This window comes from Eschrichtius robustus, chromosome 1 (genome assembly GCF_028021215.1).
Source record: "Eschrichtius robustus isolate mEscRob2 chromosome 1, mEscRob2.pri, whole genome shotgun sequence".
Taxonomy (NCBI): domain Eukaryota; kingdom Metazoa; phylum Chordata; class Mammalia; order Artiodactyla; family Eschrichtiidae; genus Eschrichtius; species Eschrichtius robustus.
Genome location: NC_090824.1, coordinates 167,803,996 through 167,824,072, shown reverse-complemented (window position 1 = coordinate 167,824,072; position 20,077 = coordinate 167,803,996). Strand labels below are relative to the sequence as shown.

Here is a 20,077-nt window from a genome sequence, read left to right as displayed (position 1 = left end):
GTCACAAGCAACAGAAACCAACTCTAGCTGGTATAAACAAAAGAGGGAATTTATTGGAAGGATGCCTGCATACTCATAGAATTGCCTGGAAGACTGACCATATAGGACAAAAACCACTTGACTTTTGGGGGCCACCAGTCTGGAATTCATAAAGTCCTAACTATTTTTGTGTCCCTCCATTCAAGAAACAAAGTTCCAGGACAGAGTACAAATAGCCTCAACATAGGTCACATGCTCAGCCCTTGGCTATATCAGGGGTATGAGACAAAATATCCAGCATAATTAATATTATGAGTATTCTGAGTATATTCTCAGAGCCGTATATTGTGTTGGCTGCCATCATGACAGTACTACAGCTGAGTGCTATTTCAGGGGGATTTGGACATTCTGAGTGCTTTGCATCTTCTAAACTCACCCAGCTATCCCTACTGCAATTGTCAGGACCTCGTTCTTTTCTCTCTTTTTTGATTTTTAAACTTTTTAAATTTTATTTTATTTATTTATTTTTGGCTGCATTGGGTCTTTGTTACCGTGCGCGAGCTCTCTCTAGTTGCGGTGAGCAGGGGCTACTCTTTGTTGCGGTGCGTGGGCTTCTCATCGCGGTGGCTTCTCTTGTTGCGGAGCATGGGCTCTAGGCACACGGGCTCAGTAGTTGTGGTTTGCAGGCTCTAGAGGGCAGGCTCAGTAGGTCTGGCTCACAGGCTTAGTTGCTCTGTGGCATGTGGGATCCTCCCGGACCAGGGCTCGAACCCATGTCCCCTGCATCGGCAGGCGAATTCTTAACAACTACGCCACCAGGGAAGCCCAGGACCTCATTCTTTTCTGATTAATGCTTCAACTTACAAATGATCCCTGGTGAGGCTGTATATTCAACTGACCTTGTCATTAAAAAATCCATGGGATCCAACTCTGAGTTTGATCTTCAGTTATTTCAGTTCTAAAATTACAAGAATTAAGAGATCATTTTGGAACTTTCACAAAACATCCCTGAGTTTCACTGTATTCCTTGATGTTAGAATCTAGGATTTTGAACTGTTGGTTATCATGCTTGAAGTTATTGAATGCTATTGGAGACACCTACCTTTACCTACCATATCAGACAGTGTTCCTGGTCAAAAACAGTAGAAACTACCTGCAGCATACTTAATATACCTATAAAGAAGATATTAAGGAACTCACAGAATTAAATGGAAGGCTGGACAACCAGACTTTGAGGCAGGATGAAAACCATATCAGGAACAACTCAACCTTCAGGAATGGGCTACTGGAATCTACTTCCCATCATTGTGCTCGAGATCCAACAGCTCAGGGAAAGGAACATGGTGGGCAGAGTGTAGCTGAGTGCCATCTATTGGCTGAACCAAGGCAGTGAGAGGACCTCACAGAAGATGTAACCTGCAGGGCTCCTCCTGGGTGGGCTGTTGGAGACAGTAAATTTGGCTTCCTTTTTCCAGGGTTGGTCTGAAATATGGGGTCGTCACAGCCCCAGGGTAGCCCTTATCAACTGTTGGTGGGAGTTGGTGGATGAATAGCCCACCTCCCTCACCCCTTGGGAGACAATTCTGAGATGTGTCCTTTGCCATCCCCCAGAGGTCCCTAGTAGGACTGAGCCCAAGATGCCCATGGTGGTGACCTGCTCAGGGCCACACTTCCCTTTCCTGTCTCACTTCCCTAACCTCCTACCACCGTTTCTGAGATCACCTCCCAAATAAGCTAACTGTACCCCATCCTTGTCTCAGTTAGGGTTAGGGTTAGGATTCTGGAAGAACCCAATCTAAGACACCCATACTGCTTCTCATCCAGCTTACCCCAACCCCATGGGTCTCCACTCTCAAGTGAGAACTAAATAGGGAAATTTTATAAAGGTGAGCTTCTCAAAAATCAGAAGAGACCACAAATTATGTGATTCCATTCATATGAAATGTCCCCAGTAGGCAAGTCCATACAGACAAAAGTAAATTAGGGGTTTCCAGGGAATAGGGAGTTACTGCTTAAGGAGTTCAGAGTTTCTGTTTCTGTGATGAAAAAGTTCTGGAAGTAGTGATGATGATTGTACACATTGCGAATGTAATTAAAGCTATGGAATTGTACACTTTAAAACAGTTAAAATGGTAAATCTTATGTTATATGTATTTTACCACAATAAAAAAATAGTAAGAAAATCAGGTGGTAGATTTTTACATTTCAAGTATAAGAGAGACTATACATTTACTGTTGTCTTTTTTTTTTTTTTTTTGCCTAAGACAACACCCATAATAACCCTCGCAATTCCTGCCATCCGCCGTCTGGGTTCCCCTTTTGGGTTCCCCTGTCTTCGGGCTCACTTTGCTGCAGTGGTGATCACAAACAATGTTTGCTGGGCTTGTGGACACCCACGGTGAACCTCAGGACTTAAGCTGGTCTGCCTGCACTGTTCTCAGGGCCGGTCACACGCAGCTGGGTCTGCAGAAGCCTGTGGTCCACAAACAGATGGGAGTTTCCTCTTAATTTACCCCCTGTGAACTCCTTCCACACCACTTAGCAGTCTCCTCTCACATCCAGACCCTGAGGGTCAGTTTGGAGGTTGATGACACCCATATGGATGATGCTTGAACTGAACGTGGGTGCAGCTGTTGGGGGCTACTAGGACCAGATGTTCGGCTGATGATCTTCTCGGGCTCAAGAGGAACTCGTCTGAAGCAGTGTTCATAGGAGACTGCCTGCTGAGAAACTACTGCTCTGTCTTAGAAAACCATTGTCTTTCAGTGAGCCTTAAATAGCCTGAGTTTCAAGGACTTAAGGAGAGAGAGAGAGGCGAAGGTTTGGAAAAGCAGAGGTCACCCACTGGTAGGTGTGTGCCTTGCAGCTACGTTTTGTTCGGCCCTCCCTGAATTTTTAAAACTCAGTTGCCATGATTTACAAATTGCTCACCCAGTCGCCACCTCCTATATCTCACGCCTGGCTTGCTTTCTCTTTTTCACTTCACCTGCCTGACCAGAGCATGCGTTCATGTTTGTCCTTCCCAGTTTTACGACTCTGAGGCATGACGGTGATATCGACCAGGGGGCTCGGCCTTCCCCAAGCAATAGAAATTGACTAGAGGCCAGACAAGAAATTCAGGCAAGGCTTTATTGCAGCCCCTCTAAAGCAGCGGGGAGCGAGAGCAAACAACAGGTTTCCTTGCTTGCCCGCTCCCTGAAGGGGGGGTAAGCCTGTTCCTTATATGGGGTGAGGGTAGGGGTGGCTTAGGTGGTCTGCCCGCCCCTTAGGTGGTGTTGTGTGCAGGGGGCATGCGCAGTACCCTGCTTTTGCTCCCAACACCCAGTTTTTGCTCTGGGCTCTTCAGAAGTGGCAGTTGGGTTTTTTTTTTTTTTTGGTCTCTGTATCTTTTGCCCAGAATTTGCCCCAACTGCGCATGCACACAGTTATTTTTAGCCCCTTATAGTTTCTTTGTATTTTGCTGCTGGAGGAGCGGTGTGTCCAGGTGCCAGCACTGCAGCACTGCAGTGAAGAGTCCCAGGTCCCAGGCGGTCTCAACAGGATTCAATGACTCCTCCTGAGCTGCTGTTCCTGGGTCAACGCTGAAGAGTGGCTCATAGGCAGAATAATCATGTCTTGTCTTTGTTTCTCTAAAATGGAGGAAATCTGTTTTCAGCTTCTCCTCAAAGAACACGATGTTTCTTTTTACTGTGAGGAGTTTCGAAGCTCTCACCCGAACATGCAAAGAATGCGGCCACATCAGAGATCCTATAGGCCCACGGGGCAGTCAGATAAGGGATCCTGAGTTCTGAGATCTCTGCCACGACGGTCACCAGCCACCTGTTTAAGGAATCAGAACCTTCATACGTCTCAACTGATACAACCTCGTCCGTCGAGATGGTTCTTTGAGTAAAGGGCATGCCGCAGACCCTCATACCCCAGTTCCTTGTCCTTCTGGGGGTTCAGAGGCCACATTTCCCAGCCTCCTTTACACTTTGGCGGGGCTTGTGGCTGAGTTCTAGCCAGCTGGGCTGAAGCAAGGTGTTTCCCATGCACAAAGCTCCATCCTCTCTCCCTTTCCACCGGTGGCATGGAGAGGGGCTTGGATGTAGAGCAGAGCCACGAAACGGAAGAAGGGCCCTGGGTTCCTGAGTCGCCGCCACCTCCCACCGAAATGACTGCTCTTCCTTCCCTCTTCCCCTGCTGTCCTTCCTCATTCCACACTCCGAATCTCAGTGTTCTCCAGGATGGAATTTTCAGTCCTTTCCTCTCCTTATGACGTATGCTCTCCTTATGTGACCTCAGCTACCACCTAGGGGCCAGTGCCAAATACCAAACACCAGTCCACATCCTTTCTGACCAGACATCTCCATCCCAGGGGAAGGGACATGGAGAATTCACAGGCACATGCGTTAAAAAGTAAGAACATTCTAGATAGTGATAAGGGTTTTGAAGAACATTCTAGATAGTGATAAGGGCTTTGAAGAAAATGAAAACAGGGTAATGAGATAAAAAGGGCCTGAGAGAAGGGACTTGTTGGTTTCCATGATGTGGTTGGCCGAGTGAATCCTGTGAATGATGAGGATTAGTGACAGCTTCAGTCAAAGCCTGCAAGCTGGACCAAGCTCAGTGAGTCAAGGAAACCGAAGGGGGGCCAGAGTGGCCAGAGCCCTGTGAGAAGATGGAAAGGAGCAGAAGGAAAGACCAGAGAAGAAGGCAGGGGCAGATGGTGCAGAACATTTCCAGGCTTGCTAGAGACTGGCACTTTTAAAAGTGCATTAAAAAGCCATTGGAGGATTTTGAGCTTGCGGTTGTTATCATCTGATTTACACTTTTAAAAGATTACTCTTGCTGCTCTGTGAAGAATGGAGTGTCAGGACCACGGGCCAGTAAGCAAGCACTGCAGTAGTCCAGGGCAGGGTTCCAGGGCCTAGGACTAGGGTGGTAACCAAGGAGATGAAAAGAAGTGGGATCTGAGAGCAAGGCCAGGTCTTGCTGCAGGATTGATGGGAGGGATGAAGAAGACAGAATCAAGATTACAGATTCGTCATTTAAGCAGATGGAGTGGAACCATTCAATAAAGTGGGGCAGTCTGCGGGAGGTACAGGTTTGGGAATATAATGAATTTAGTTACGGTGGGTAGTGATAAAGACAGTGGTCACGGTAGTGGTAGTAGAAGCAGAAGAAAATCAGAATAGTGTACAGGACAACCTCATTGTTCCTATGGAGTCTTTAGGGAGATAAGTTACTTTAAAAGCATGTTTCAATTTAGAATATGTATATGGAATTATTGAGGAAACTTTTTCATTTCATTGTTAATAGAAAGTCAGTATAACTGAATCTAACATCCTAGTTTAAGAGGTGGAAGTTAGCTTGTATATAGAACAAGGTCATTAAGACTTTTTTTTCAAATGAGGCTTTGTGTGTGTGTGTGTTTGCTGAACTATTTTTTAAAATTATGTAAGTTTTGGATATACAGCATCACAATTCAACATCTGTATACACTATAAAGTGATCACTACCACAAGTCTAGTTACCACTCATCACCGTATAGTTGAGCCCTTTCACCCATTTTGCCCACCCTCCAACACTCTTTCCCTCTGGTAATCACTAATCTGATCTCTGTATCTGAATTTGTTTTTGTTTTATTTTGTTTGTTCACTTGTTTTGTATTTTTAGATTCTACATATGCGTGCAATCATATGGCATTTGCCTTTCTCTACCTGACTTATTTCACTTAGTGTAATACCCTCAAGGTCTATCGGTGTTGTCACAAATGGCAGAATTTCATTCTTTTCTATGGCTGAGTAGTATTCCATTGTGTACATGTACCACGTCTTCTTTGTCCATTCAACTGTCAGTGGGCCCTAAGGTTGTTTCCATATCTTGGCTTTTGTAAACAATGCTACAAAGAACGTACAAGTGCGTACATCTTTTCAAATTAGTATTTTTGTGTTCTTTGAATAAATACCCATTAAGTGGAATAGCTGGGCCATATTGTACTTCTATTCTTAATTTTTTGAGGAATCTCCATACTGTTTCCCATAGTAGCTGCTATGGGACCAATATATAGTCCCACCAACAGTGTACCCAACAGTGTAACAGGGTTCCCTTTTCTCCACATCCTCTCCAACCTATGTTATTTCTTGTCTTTTCAATAACAGCCATTCTAAGAGGTGTGAAGTGATATCTCATTGTGAGATATCTCATCTCAATAAATGCCAAAAAAGCATTTGACAAAATTCAACATCTATTTATGTTAAAAAAAAAACTCTCAACAAAGTGGGTGTAGAGGAAATGTACCTCGATATAATAAAGGCCATATATGACAAACCCATAGCTGACATCATACTCAATAGTGAAAAGCTTAAAGCTTTTCCTGTAAGATCAAGAACAAGACAAGGATGCCTACTCTCACCACTTGTATTCAACAAAATATTGAAAGTCCAACCACAGGAATTAGGCAAGAAAATGCATTCAAATCAGAGAGGAATAAGTAAAACTGTCACTATTTGCAGATGACATGACACTAGACATAGAAAACCCTAAAGACTCCACCAAAAAATACAAACAAACAAAAAAAACATTAGAACTAATAGATGAATGCAGTAAAGTTGCAGGATACAAAGTCAATATACAGAAATCTGTTGCATTTCTATACACTAGTAGTGAACTATCAGAAAGAGAAATTAAGAAAACAATCCCATTTACAATTTCAACAGAGAATAAAATATCTAGGAATAAATTTAATCAAGGGGGTGAAAGATCTGTACACTGAAAACTGTGAGACACTAATGATAAAAATGGAAGAAGACACAAATAAATGGAAAGATATTCCATGCTCATGCATTGGAAGAATTAGTCTTGTTAAAATGTCTATACCCAAATTCAAAGCAATCCTTATCAAAATTCAATGGCATATTTCACAGAACTATAACAAATAATTCTAAAATTCGTATGGAACCACAAAAAATTTCGAATAGCCAGAACAATTTTTGAGGAAAAAGAACAAAGCTGGAGGTATCATTTTTCCTGACTTCAAACCATACTACAAAGCTATAATAATCAAAATAGTATGGTACTGGCATGAAAACAAACACATAGACCAATGGAACAGAATGAGAGCCTAGAAATAAACTCACACATATATATGGACAATTAAGTTATGACAAAGAAGCAAAGAACATACAATGGAGAAAGTATAGTCTTTTCAGTAAATGGTTCTGGGAAACGGGACAGCCACCAAAACTGCATAAAAAATGAAACTAAACCACTCTCCTACACCATACACAAAAATTAACTCAAGTGGATTAAAGACTTGAATGTAAGACATGAAACCATAAAATTCCTGGAAGAAAACATAGGTGGCAACCTCGTTGACATTGGTCTTAGCGATATATTTGTGGATCTGACTCCAAAGGCAAGGGAAACAAAAGCAAAGATAAACAAATTGGGATACATCAAGTTAAAAAGCTGCTCCACAGCTAAGGAAACCATCATCAAATGAAAAGGCAACCTACTGAATGGGAGAAGGTATTTGCAAACCATATATCCAATAAAAGGTTAATACCCAAAATATAAAAGAACTCATACAACTCAACAACATAAAACCAAACAACCCAATTTTAAAGAAGGGCAGAGGATCTGAATAGACATTTTTCCAAAGAAGACATACAGATGGCCAGCAGGCACATGAAAAGATGTTCAGAATCACAAATTATTAGGGAAATGCAAATCAAAACCACAATGAGATTAAGATTTTTCTCATTATCATATTAGCTTCCTCCCAAATGATTATTTTTTAAATTCCTCCATGAACTCTGAGTAGTTACTATATGAACTCACTGTCCAATAGGGGAGCTGCGAGCCACATGCAGCTGCTAAGCACATAAAACGTGGCTCGTCTGAATTGAGATTTGCTCTAAATGGAAAATACACATTAGATTTGAAGACTTAGAGAACCAAAGAACGGAAAATATCTCATTAATACATTACATATTGATTACATTTAAAATGATCATATTTGGGGCGTATTGACTTAAGTAAAATAAAATATTCAAACTAATTGCAACTATTTATCTTTACTTTTTAAATGTGGTTACTAGTAAATTTAAATATAAGTAAATATAAGTTCACAGTCTTATATGGGCATGATTTGTGGTGCCCCCAAACAATTACAATAGTAAGATCAAAGGTCATTGATCACAGATCACCATAGCAAATATAATAATAATGAAAAGGTTTGAAATATTGCAATAATTACCAAAATGTAACACAGGGACATGAACTGAGCAAATGCTGTTGAAGAAATATTGCCAATATATTTGCCTAACGCAGGGTTGCCACAAACCTTCAGTTTGCAAAAAGTGTAATATCTGAATTGCAATTAAAGCAAAGCGCAATAAAACGACGTATGCCTGCAATTTTTAATAGGCGTCATTTTGGGTTTGAGTTTAGCTACACGTAACAGAAACCTACTAACAGTGAATTGACCAAATAAGGGTTTATTTTTCTCAGGCAACAACTAGACCACAGTTGCTAGCAGTTCAAGGAGGGCAGGGATGAAGCCTCTCTGAGTCTCTTGGACTTTGATTCATGGTCACCAGAAGGTGGCTGCAGCTCCAGCTATCACATCCAATATAAACACAGGAGACAAGCAACAAGATGTCACCTGTGTTTGGTCCCCATTAAAAAAGTTTTCCCAGAAGTCCCACCCAATGGCTTCTTTTTTACATCCCATTGGCTTGGAACTATGTCATATGGAGACTAAGGAATGTAGGTTCTTAGCTAGGCAGACAGACATCCCTGCCACAACAATGGTTGGAAATATCCATTATCCTGCCAAAGCTGTCTCCCTGGGAAATAGTCATTGGCTGATTGTCACTATTATCCCATCCACCTCCCCTTATTTTATGTACAAGGCTGACTAGATCAAAGAAAAAGAATCAGGATCATATCAGTTCTACAAGGTTCCAACCACTGTTGTGTTAACATTGCTCAAACCTATCAGGTAGATTTCCATTAAGTCATATCCTTCTCATTCTTTCAAAGTAAAATTACGATGCAGTTTCAGGGATACACTATATGCATATGTTTTGCAAATTCAGTGGAGGAGAAATGTTTAATCTAATGCAAAGAGAAAGTCAGGTCTCTTTCACTCAAAATTATCTGTCCAGCTCCAAGAGCACGTCTCTGTTAGGCACTCAGGATTTCAAATGGAAAAAGGACCCCTGTTCTCAGAGAATTTGTAGGCTACTGGGAGGACGGGGTAGGAAACAGAGATGTCACATGCACACATATTTGTCATAATACTTAGTATGCTTATTGCAACAAATTTTGAACTTCTATCATTGAGTTGTTTTCAGGGAACAGGAAGAGCTTGCCATACACATAATTACATGTCACTGATTAAAAATATAAAATATAGTGCACCATGCTTGGTGTGCCCTGGGTATTGCATGCGCTATTGACTGTACATGCATTGCCTCATTTGCTCCACTGAATAGCCACCTTCAAGGTAGGAATGGTTATAATGCCCATTTCAACACACGAGAAGACTAGACTGTTTGGCCCTCTCTACTGCTCTTCACAGTCTTTATCATGATCACGACTAAATACATAACTGTGGGATCACCTGTTCACTATTAATGCTTCCTATTGGAGGGTCAGCTCCCTGAAGGCAGGATCCACATCTGTCTCATCCCCCACTGCATCGCCAGGGCCTGGCTCAGCGCTGGGCACAGAGTAGACACTCCCATTTCTCTGTCCAGTGAATTCATTAATAATTAGATCCAGGCTAGCAAATCTATTTGATGGATAGAGTCTGCTTGCAGAGCTGGGTTAAGAAGACCTGACTGATCTAGAAAAGGACTGTGATTTATCAGTGAAGTTCATGTGGGGAATGAGAGTGGGGAAGGGTGGCACCTGTGTTATGAAGTTGCCAGCTCCGAATTAGATTTCATGAATTCGATTCTAAAGCCCTTGTATTATGCTGCTTTTATATTAGTCATAGTAGCCAACCAGTACTAAACATCTAGTAAGCAAACAATTGCTTTAATTAATTGATTTGGTGCCTGGCTAACAATCAGGCACCAAAAACTAGTTTTATTCAGTAAAGATCATCTTCAAAATGTGCTCATCCAAAAAAAATAAAAACAAGGCAAAAAAACCTTGTTAATGCCCCATTACCTGGGACACCAATCTGGAGTTCACAGATAGAACTCAGGATCCCCAAAGTCTCTAAGGAGATTCATCAAATTCTGCATCAGCCTGGCCAGCGATGTTTGCCAACTTTTCATATATTTCTTCATCTTCACACTGGAAACAAGGCTATTTCTCAGCCGGAGATATTGAGAAGCATAAATAATCAACAAGCATTTGTAAAGCAGTTGACACGAGCTAAAGGGTTTGCTGACTGAGAACAAATGAGAGGATTCATAAATCCCATTTCCATCATTCCATCCATCTCGACCTCTCCCTGTCCATTTACTTACCATCATTTAGTTTTAATCAGAAAATAAGTTACCTCAGCACAGAGGAGCTTTTAAAGATCACATAGAGAATATGACAGAAGGAGATCAGGTATAGGCTATGAAAAATGCATTGACTGCCAGCAAACAAGGGATCCAAATTACTCAAGCCCAAGCTATTTTCACTTATCCTTGGCTCCCGCTGCCAGCTACCTGTATTCAATCAAGGCATTTGAGAGCAAACTATGATATATTTTCCCTTCAAGGCCTTGTATGTGGTTGCAGTTAGCCCCTTGAGCCAGAGAATAAAGAAAAGAGAAAGAAGTAAAGAAAAGAAAAAGAAAATCAATAATGAAATGAAAAAACAGAACACATAAGCTTGAGTGTATGGGTGTCCACATGTAACCAACACCAGCATGTCTTGTCTTTTTCTTTTTTTAATTAATTTTAAAAGTATTTATTAAGCAAAAGGTGGGATAATACATTTGTACATAAGGGAACCTAACAACTTAGTAATGAAATTAAGAATACAATTCTATTCAAAATAGCTTCCACAAGGAAAAAATACTTATGAATAAATTTAACAAAAGAAATGTAAGACTTGTACACAAAAATTTTTAAAACTTTGCTAAAGAAAATCTAAATAAATGGAATATAGTCCATGTTTATGGAAAGAAAGACTCAATATTGCCAAGGTGATTATTCTCCCCAAATTGATCTATCGATTCAATGGATTCCATGAAATTCTTTTTTTTTCCTTGTTGGTTATTTATTTTAAATATAGCAGAGTTTGGGATTGACATGTACGTATGTCTTTTCAGACGTTTGTTACTGTCTACTTGACCTGCTGTGGACACTCCAGAGAATGGTTGATTCGTTAATACATCTAGGTAGGTGTCAGGTGTTGAGCAGGCATTCAATAAATCATTGTTACACATGGAATTTACTTCAAATGAAGCAGCAGTTAAAACTAAATCTTTACCTGGCACTGATACATTTCAAAATAATTATGATACTGTACTAATCCTTAGCATTTCTCTTAGTTAAAAAAAAAAAGTCTTCTGCCTTGCCAATCCCCTGCCCCACAAACCTGTCATAAAGCTTATTAATTCCCAAGCAGGTGCCGAAAAGGTCCAAAAAGCAAGGGAAGGTAACTTTGAACGCCATGAGAAAGAGTTACGACTTTATTCTATAGCCCCTGAGGAATCAGCAAAATGTTTTAAACGTGAAAGTAAAATGGTGAGGTTTGTGATCAATAAAAATTACACTCATGATGTTATGGAGGAGGAACTACAGGAGAGAAGCTGGATGCAGGAACACTAGTAAGAAAGGAGGCTGGTGGCAGTAGTTGAGGTATCCTGGCGGAGGTACGTTGGCAAAGCAGAGGTGACGGTGGGGGATGGAGCTGAGGGACCAGCAGAGTTGATGAGCACTGAATATGCAGACAATGAAGATGGAAATTAAAGGCAGGAAAAAGAGACTTCCCTGGCGGTCCAGTGGCTAAGACTCCGCGCTCCCAGTGCAGGCAGTGCCGGTTCCATGTCTGGTCGGGGAACTAAGATCCCACATGCCGTGCGGCACAGCCAAAAGAAAAAAAATGAAGGCAGGGAAGAATGAGTAGTTATACAGCAGGAAGAGTCAGTAGGCCTGGCAAACACTGGCACGGTGAGGGAACCAACAGACAAGTTCATTTTTGTGTAATAGCAACACAGATTGAAACTCTGTGGTGTCCCCATAGTATAAAATTTAACTTCATCTTTGAATCAAGAGCACATCTTAAAAGTTATCACGTGCCAGAGAAAGCCCGAACACACAGGTAGGAGAAGCAAATTGCAATTGGATGTCCAACTTGATGCACTGGCCCTGCATAGACCTGATGGAGGTGTTTAGGGGCTGGCAACTTAGTTAACCTGGGCCAAATGACAGGAACCCTCAAATGAGCACTTAGGTCCATGAGAGACTGTGTCAAAGGGGTGAGAAAACCTGCTATCAGTGAAATGTTTTCTAAAGCAAATTGTATGGCATATCCTGAAGGTGATTTAAAGAGCAGTAAAAAGGTGAAACTAATACTTATTTCATCTTAAAATTTTAATCCATTTATTTCCATATAGGACATTATGATTCTAATTTAATTTTCTCCTAAAATAGTGAACCATGTATATTAAAATTTTTCAATTTTTATCCTACCAATTACAAATGCTATCTTTATCATGTGTGATAGTCTGTTTAGGGGGTGGGTTAACTCAGACTCAATGACTAACAAGGGGAGAAGGGACCAACAAGCTTTGCTTGTCCAGTGCAAATGGAATCATTCCAGAAAGCAGCCAGCGTGGCCCCTGCAACGTCTTGGTTTTACATTAAAAAGGGGTACCTATCTCTTTGGGGGAAGCGTCAAAGCTTCCCCCACTGTCTGAAACAAAGACAGTGAAATCTGTTTCACTCCACTGTCTGAAACAAAGTTGCTGGCTCAGAGGGGCCCTCACTTCACAGAGGCTCCCCTAAGAGCCTGGGCCTTGTTCACTGATTGTTCAGCTGAGCTGAAACCCAGGCAGCTGCGGAGAACTGAAAACTGTGTGGTCATTCTGATCAGGGGGCAGGCCTCAAGGCTGTGCTCATAGCTCTGGCTGTTGCCATGGCTCACCTGTTTGGAAACAAGGCTTTCCTAGGCACTTAGAAACCTATAACCTGGCAGAGCAAAGACACCACACACCCAAACACACACACTATATATATATACCGAACTGGTCTCCCTGTGCTATGCGGCTGCTTCCCACTAGCTAGCTATTTTACGTTTGGTAGTGTGTATGTGTCCATGCCACTCTCTCACTTCGTCCCAGCTTACCCTTCCCCCTCCCCGTGTCCTCAAGTCCATTCTCTACATCTGCATCTTTATTCCTGTACTGCCCCTAGGTTTTTCAGAACCTTTTTTTTTTTTTTAGATTCCATATATACGCATTAGCATACGGTATTTGTTTTTCTCTTTCTGACTTACTTCACTCTGTATGACAGACTCTAGGTTCATCCACCTCACTATAAATAACTCAATTTCATTTCTTTTTATGGCTGAGTAATATTCCATTGTATATATGTGCCACATCTTCTTTATCCATTCATCTGTTGATAGACACTTAGGTTGCTTCCATGTCCTGGCTATTGTAAATAGAGCTGCAATGAACTCTGTGGTACATAACTCTTTTTGAATTATGGTTTTCTCAGGGTATATGCCCAGTAGTGGGATTGCTGGGTCGTATGGTAGTTCTATTTTTAGTTTTTAAGGAACCTCCATACTGTTCTCCATAGTGGCTGTATCAATTTACATTCCCACCTGGGACTTTAGTATTTTTTAAATACATATAACAAGCCTTAATTTTCCAAACATCCAGAAGTTTGAAAACTTCTTCAGGAGAAAATACAACCATATTGGAAAAAAAAAAAAAAAAAAGCAACTACAAACAAGTGTTCTGGTTTCCTCTCACTCACCTAATATGTATGTCAGTGACAGCAGTTTGTATATCAGTAACACAGTAGGCTGAACACTGAGGTTCAAACGTTCTTCCACTTAAAAGAGCTAATAAATTATGGAAACTGCTCTCTGTATACCTCTCCTTTCCATATCCTAACATATGTATAACTGAAACCACTGATTTAAAAATCATTACATAGCGCTGAACTCTGCCTCCTTCATCAGTTTAAATGAATGCAGCTTCCCTTTAGCATTATATTCCAAAAAATACATAAGCCCCAATAATTTGGAGTACTAAACTAGATAACCCCCCTAAAGACACTTTTGGCAGAGGTAATGCATTACATAAGAAGAGGTTTCCAGAACTTGCTGTCAGAACCTAAGCATACACGGAAAACACTGACATCGGTCACTGCGCACACCGTTTTACTCTGCAGGCAGTCCTTTGCCATTGGTCAGCTTTACTAGCTCGAGTCCAGCAGGAAAGCGCCCGGTGCACCAGATTCACCAGCTCTTAAGTTGCTACTGTGTTCTCTTCTTTACTGAAATGTTTTACTGAGCGAGGCTTTACCCACGACAGGCCAGCAATGTGAAAACGTTTATTGTGCTGTTCTTCAGGCTTTTTCTGAGTCAGCATCTTCTCCGTGGCTTCATCGGGTACAGAAGGATTCCACAGAGAAAAGCTAATTGCATAGGGGTCTTCTACTTTAGGTTGGTCAAACAAAGGAGCAGTGCACACCTTAACACTGTCAACTGAATATCTTTTTCGTACAGTACTGCAGCCTCTGGATTTAGGGGGCTTGCTGTATCAATCTTGTAGAAAACTCTCCTTGCTTACATCAATACTTGCCAAATATTATTATGAATCCGCCTCCATTTTGCAAATGCTCTCTTCACATCCAGTTCAGCTGAGGTGGAATCAACTAGCAAGTGAAGGACGGGAATATCAAACACCAAACGTGGACAGTCACCACCTGGGTACTTATCGGGGATGTAAACTGTAAACTTAAAGACACCATCTTGATAAAGTCCATGCTGTATGAATATTACTCCAAACCACAGTAATGCAGATCAATAAGATGGCTGCACATAGACACCTGGTAGCTTCTGCTTCACAAGCAAAGTAAATTCTGCAAGAAGGGAGTATTCCAGGTAGAAAGGTCTAAGAAGCATGTGTGCCATTTGTTGACTCTGTTGCTGGGCAGGAGATGAAAGCTTAGTTATGGGCAAAGCATTTTGGGGACTAGAAGGCAGCTGTTTCTTTGGAGCAGTGCGTGGAGGGCTGGTTTTCACATCCCCTGTTAACGTCTTCTCTTCACCATCAGATCGTTTGTGTACAGAGCTTGTAGACATGATCCAGAGAGGGTTCATAACGTGTACTCCAAACAAAGAAATTCAATGGTCTGTGTCATCAAACTCTTCCATCCTCAGAATTCACTTTACCTCGGTGTTTTCAATGCAGTGCTCCAGGCTGCCAAGAACCATCGCGGCCCTACAGCATCTCTGGCCTCAGTGTCAGCCCGGCCCCAGCCTACTCCCCACCAAGCCCAGCCCGGCCCCAGCCTACTCCCCACCAAGCCCAGCCCAAGAGAACTGACATCTTTTTTTTTTTTTTTTTTTCCAATTAGTTCCTGACCAGGAATCGAACCCACGCCCCCTGCGGTGGAAACTCAGAGTCTTAACTACTGGACCACCAGGGAAGTCCCGACCTCACTAAGTTTTGATAGTTTTGTAGTTGCTTATACTGGGTTTCCTAGATAGACGAAAATAATAGTAATAATTTTACCTTTTACTTTCCAATATGTATATCTTTTATTTATTCCAACTTATTGTTTTGGCTAGAATTCCTAGAAATTTATTAAATATATAATAACAGCAGGCCTCCTTATTCCTGATTATCACAGAATTAGTCTATTACTATTATACATAAAGTTGGTTCTATGTTTGAAATAGATTTTTTCTTATGTTAATAAAGCATCCTTTTGCTTTTTAAATGATTGAAATCTCTTTAATGGAGACGGTACAAACTGGGAAGCACTGTGGCGAGTTGGAAAGCACACCCCCATCCAGAGGTGTAATCAGTTCCAGCCAATGGCTGCCAGAGGGGCCTGAGGTGGCCAGACTTGCTCTTTTTCCAAGAGAACGCCCAAACATGGATTTTTAAAAGTAAAAATCTATTGATTTTTTAAAGGATGACATTATTCCACTTTTTAAAACACTATTTGGGCTACTTCTGTGAGCCAGATGCAGCCCTCAGACCACCAGTTTACAAACTCTGATGTTTGGGATTGGAAGACTCTGAAGAATTCTAAGCTGGGGGACATCAGGCTTTAGAGAGAATAATATAAACGTAATTTTGGACACGTTAAGCTAGAAATAAACCAATGAAATCTTCCAGTCAGCAGTTGGAAACATGTGCCTAGAAAATCCCTTTACATTGTTCTAAAAAGACCAAAACGTTCTATGAGGATGTTAATATCCCTGACGGCTCTGATAAATTTGACACCGTGGATATCGTTCCTCTGACAGCAGCATTTGGTATGTTCCAGGCTCTGCGCTAAGGGATTTATATGTGGTATCTCACTGAAACTCACACACTATGACTTAGTTACCATTACTAGTATGGAGGAATAAAATAGACAATAAAAGTTATCAGTATGTTCAAGGTCATTGCATATTTGAGAAACATGAATAGGATATAGGGTTACACTAAAACGCAGATCAGAAAGTACGCACACGGGACTTCCCTGGTGGCCCAGTGGTTAAGAGTCTGCACTTTCACTGCAGGGGGCTCGGGTTCAATTCCTGGTCAGGGAACTAAGATCCCACATGCCACGCAGTGTGGCCAAAAGAAAGAAGAAAAAAAGAAAAAAGGAAAGTACACACACAAACACACTCTTAACATCAGATGGCTTCTTCTTCAAGAGCTAACAAGATGTAAGTATCTGGCATTCTTTTCACAATGGGAAATGGTATAGTCACCACCAACGAAAGACAGGGCAGGCTCCAAATGGGAGTGTTTGGAACATGATTCCCCCACCCAGCCTGTTACGGACATAGGAAACTGGGGTGTGGATCCCGTGAACCTGGGGTCAGCAGCACCGTGGGACTTCTCAGGAAGAGCACTAGGGAGGAACTAGAGGGAACCAAGGAAGGCGCAAGTTGTGTACAAGTGCCAGTCCAGTGAGACTCACCTAGAAATTTTGGGCACAGCAGATTCATTGTGGGTAATAAACAGGTGGGCACATAGCCACGGTGTCTCCCCTATTCACTAGGCAGCCTCATAACCAGAAGAAGCCTTGAGGCAGAAGACAGCTGGGCTCGGCTTTCCTCATGCCCTGTAGGAAGGTTCTGGTCTAGAAGCAGTCTGCACAGCTTATTGCTGATTGCTGTCCTGACCCTTTCTGAGACAGCAGCATCCAGACCTGCTCCGTCACCTGCCGAGCAGGTCCATTTGGCATTTCACAGGTACCAACGGGTGTGGAGGGAAGTCTCGTGCCAGAAGCCTCCAGAGTTGGTGCCCTGGTTTCTGCAGTGAAACGAAGACAGATGGGTTGGAAACAGGAAGCAAAACATCCTGTACGGAATCACACAGGGAGGGGGACCCCGACGGAGCAGTTGTCTCCCAGGAGATTTGAAGCTTTAAAGAAAACAGCTCCGAGTGCCTTCTAGGAAAGGAGAATGTTTAAAGGACACAAGGCGGTGTTTCTCCCTTTCCCTCTTGTCAAACATCATTTGCTAAACTGATTTTTAGCAAAAGCTGGCGTCTTATGCTCAGAGTCTCTTTTCACATTAAATATACCCCTAGTTCATATCTTTCTAGCCCGGGACGAATTTGACACGGTATTGAAATTGTCAAGGGAAATCAGTTGAGGAGACAGTGTCAGAAACATTGTCTGAGGTGAGAGCTTGAAGAAGTTATTTTCAAACAAAACAGCAGCCACAAAGAGGAGATGGGCAGCTGTGCGTGGGGTAGGGGGAGAGAGGGAAGCACCTAGGCGCCCCCAGCAGCAGGGTGCAAATGTGTCACAAGGAGGTGTCAGACAGTCCATGCAGAGGATTCTGAGCTTCAGACCATCAGACATCGCCCACTTCCAGACATCAAATGAGATAATTCATGTAAGAGCGCTTTGAAGATATAAAGCATTCAGGAGCCATAAATGTCATAATTATTGTTACTCTCATTACTAAATCAGTGGTGCTGGCTGCCTCTCTTGCGGAGGACACTTTCAGACCCGAGGTGGATGAAAAATGTCTTTAATACACATTTGGGCTCTCTTCTCTATATTTCTCAACTCCCACATATGAGTCAGGCTATCAAATGGAGCAAGACAAGAGGACACTCTGTATCAATAATAACCATCCGTCAGGCGTGCAGAGGAACCCACAGTCTGCAAAGCACTTCCACTCCCATCAGCTCACATCTCCCCACCACTGTCGGGAGCTGAGTCCTCTCCCCAGGGTCAAGGACAGGGTCAAGGACACAACTCTTGGCCTTTCTGCTTTTGTCTCCCTGACATAAGAACTCTGCTCTCTTGGTTTCTCTGAGGTGATCCATCTTTGGAAAAGAAAAGACAGAACAGTTGGAGGGCGCACTAGCTCGTCGACTCCTTCTGTTCTGGAGGCCCCTTTGTCAGAGAAAAGAATGTGTGCAGGTAACTTCTTCCTTTAGCCCACACTCATGGTCATCCATGCATCTGGGAGACACCAGGGCTGGCCCTCCCCTTTTATTTTCACATGTCTACGTGCCCTACCAGACGGTGCGCAGCTGGAGCTTATTCACTGCAGTAAGTACACTGGTTAGCACAACATCAGGCCTTAGGAAGTGTCCAATAAGAGATACTGAAGGAATGAATGAGTGAAAGGCCTTTGGCATTGCCAAATTACTCCACTGGCCAGCGGACTCCAGTATCTGGGCCCTAGATCCTTGATCTTTCCCACATCCTACAGGGGGTGCTCTTTTTGCCATTCCCGCCTTCTTCCTTCCTGGCAGAACATGATTTGTTCTGGAATCTACCCACACTGCTTTGTGCTTCCAGATCCATCTCATGCTCAGCTCCAGAGATGGATCCTGATGAGTCCAAGCTCAACATTTCGCTTTACATGGAAATCCTTTAGAGTGCTCATTGAAATGCATGTGCCTGGGCCCCATCCCTAGTGAATCAGACTCACCGGGCCTGGGAATCTGAATTTCATGAGCTCTGCAGGTGATTCTTCTATCTGGGTAACTCTGGCGTGCCTCATCTAAGCTAAGTAATGTGTCAGCCCCTTGGCAGTTTTATTGGTTCAGGACGACAAGACCTAATCAGACTGAAGGGAAGTGTGAACATCCTGTGGTATAGGGAGAGGTCTCTCAAACTCTGTAGCTGGCTGTAAACAAGGAAGAATATATGTTGTCCTGAAGGCTGCTGCCACCCTCCTGTACCCACCTGGGGAACCAGCCCAAAGATCCAGCCACCCGCTCACTGGGGTTGGTAGAGAGGAGTGACAGAGACAGTGTGTCCTTGATAACAACACTGGGACATTGAATCAACCAACCCTGGAGCCTGCCCTAGGTTAAACTTCTCATTATGTGAGATAATAAATGTCTTTACTGCGTAAGCCACTGTGGGTCAAGTGTTCTGCTCCCTGCTGAAAGCATCCTGATTAATTCAGCTCCTGGCAGGCAGCAGCTATACACATCTGAGCTGCACACCTAAGCAGCCGGAATCCAAATAGTAATAAAAATAGTGAACACGGACTGAGTTTACTATGCCAGGCACTGTGCCGAGTGGTTTGTATCGATTATTTCAATCATTCTTCATAGCTATCCTATCAGGCAGTGAGTTACAGGCTGCCCTCATTTACAGATGAGGAAACTGAGGAAGAGAACATTAAAATAACTCATCCAAAGCCAGTGGCAGAGCCAGAACGTGAATCCAAGGAAGCTGACCCCAGAGTTTACCATCTCAAAGCCAAACTGAGACGCTGCGTGTAGAAGCCCACTGGTGTTCGAACAGCCCCTCCGGTGGGGCTGAATTCTGTCAATAGGATTTTACCATCTGGGGCAATTTGTTCAACTCCACCAACCTAGGTACTAACCCATGCAGAAAGCATCAGCCAAGAGAGAAATGCCAGCTTCCCACTGGAAGAACAACGGCGGGGCTGGGACCCTCAGAGACCTTGAATATGTCCAGTCCTCAGACAC

The 20,077-nt window shown here is 42.6% G+C and overlaps 1 protein-coding gene and 1 pseudogene across 2 annotated transcripts in view; both read right to left on the bottom strand.

The window, feature by feature from the left end:
* MTHFS (methenyltetrahydrofolate synthetase) overlaps positions 1–20,077 on the bottom strand; it is a 316,186-nt gene that overhangs the window by 53,866 nt on the left and 242,243 nt on the right. The window lies entirely within an intron of this gene.
* LOC137761193 (AKT-interacting protein-like) lies at positions 14,405–15,261 on the bottom strand (annotated as a pseudogene).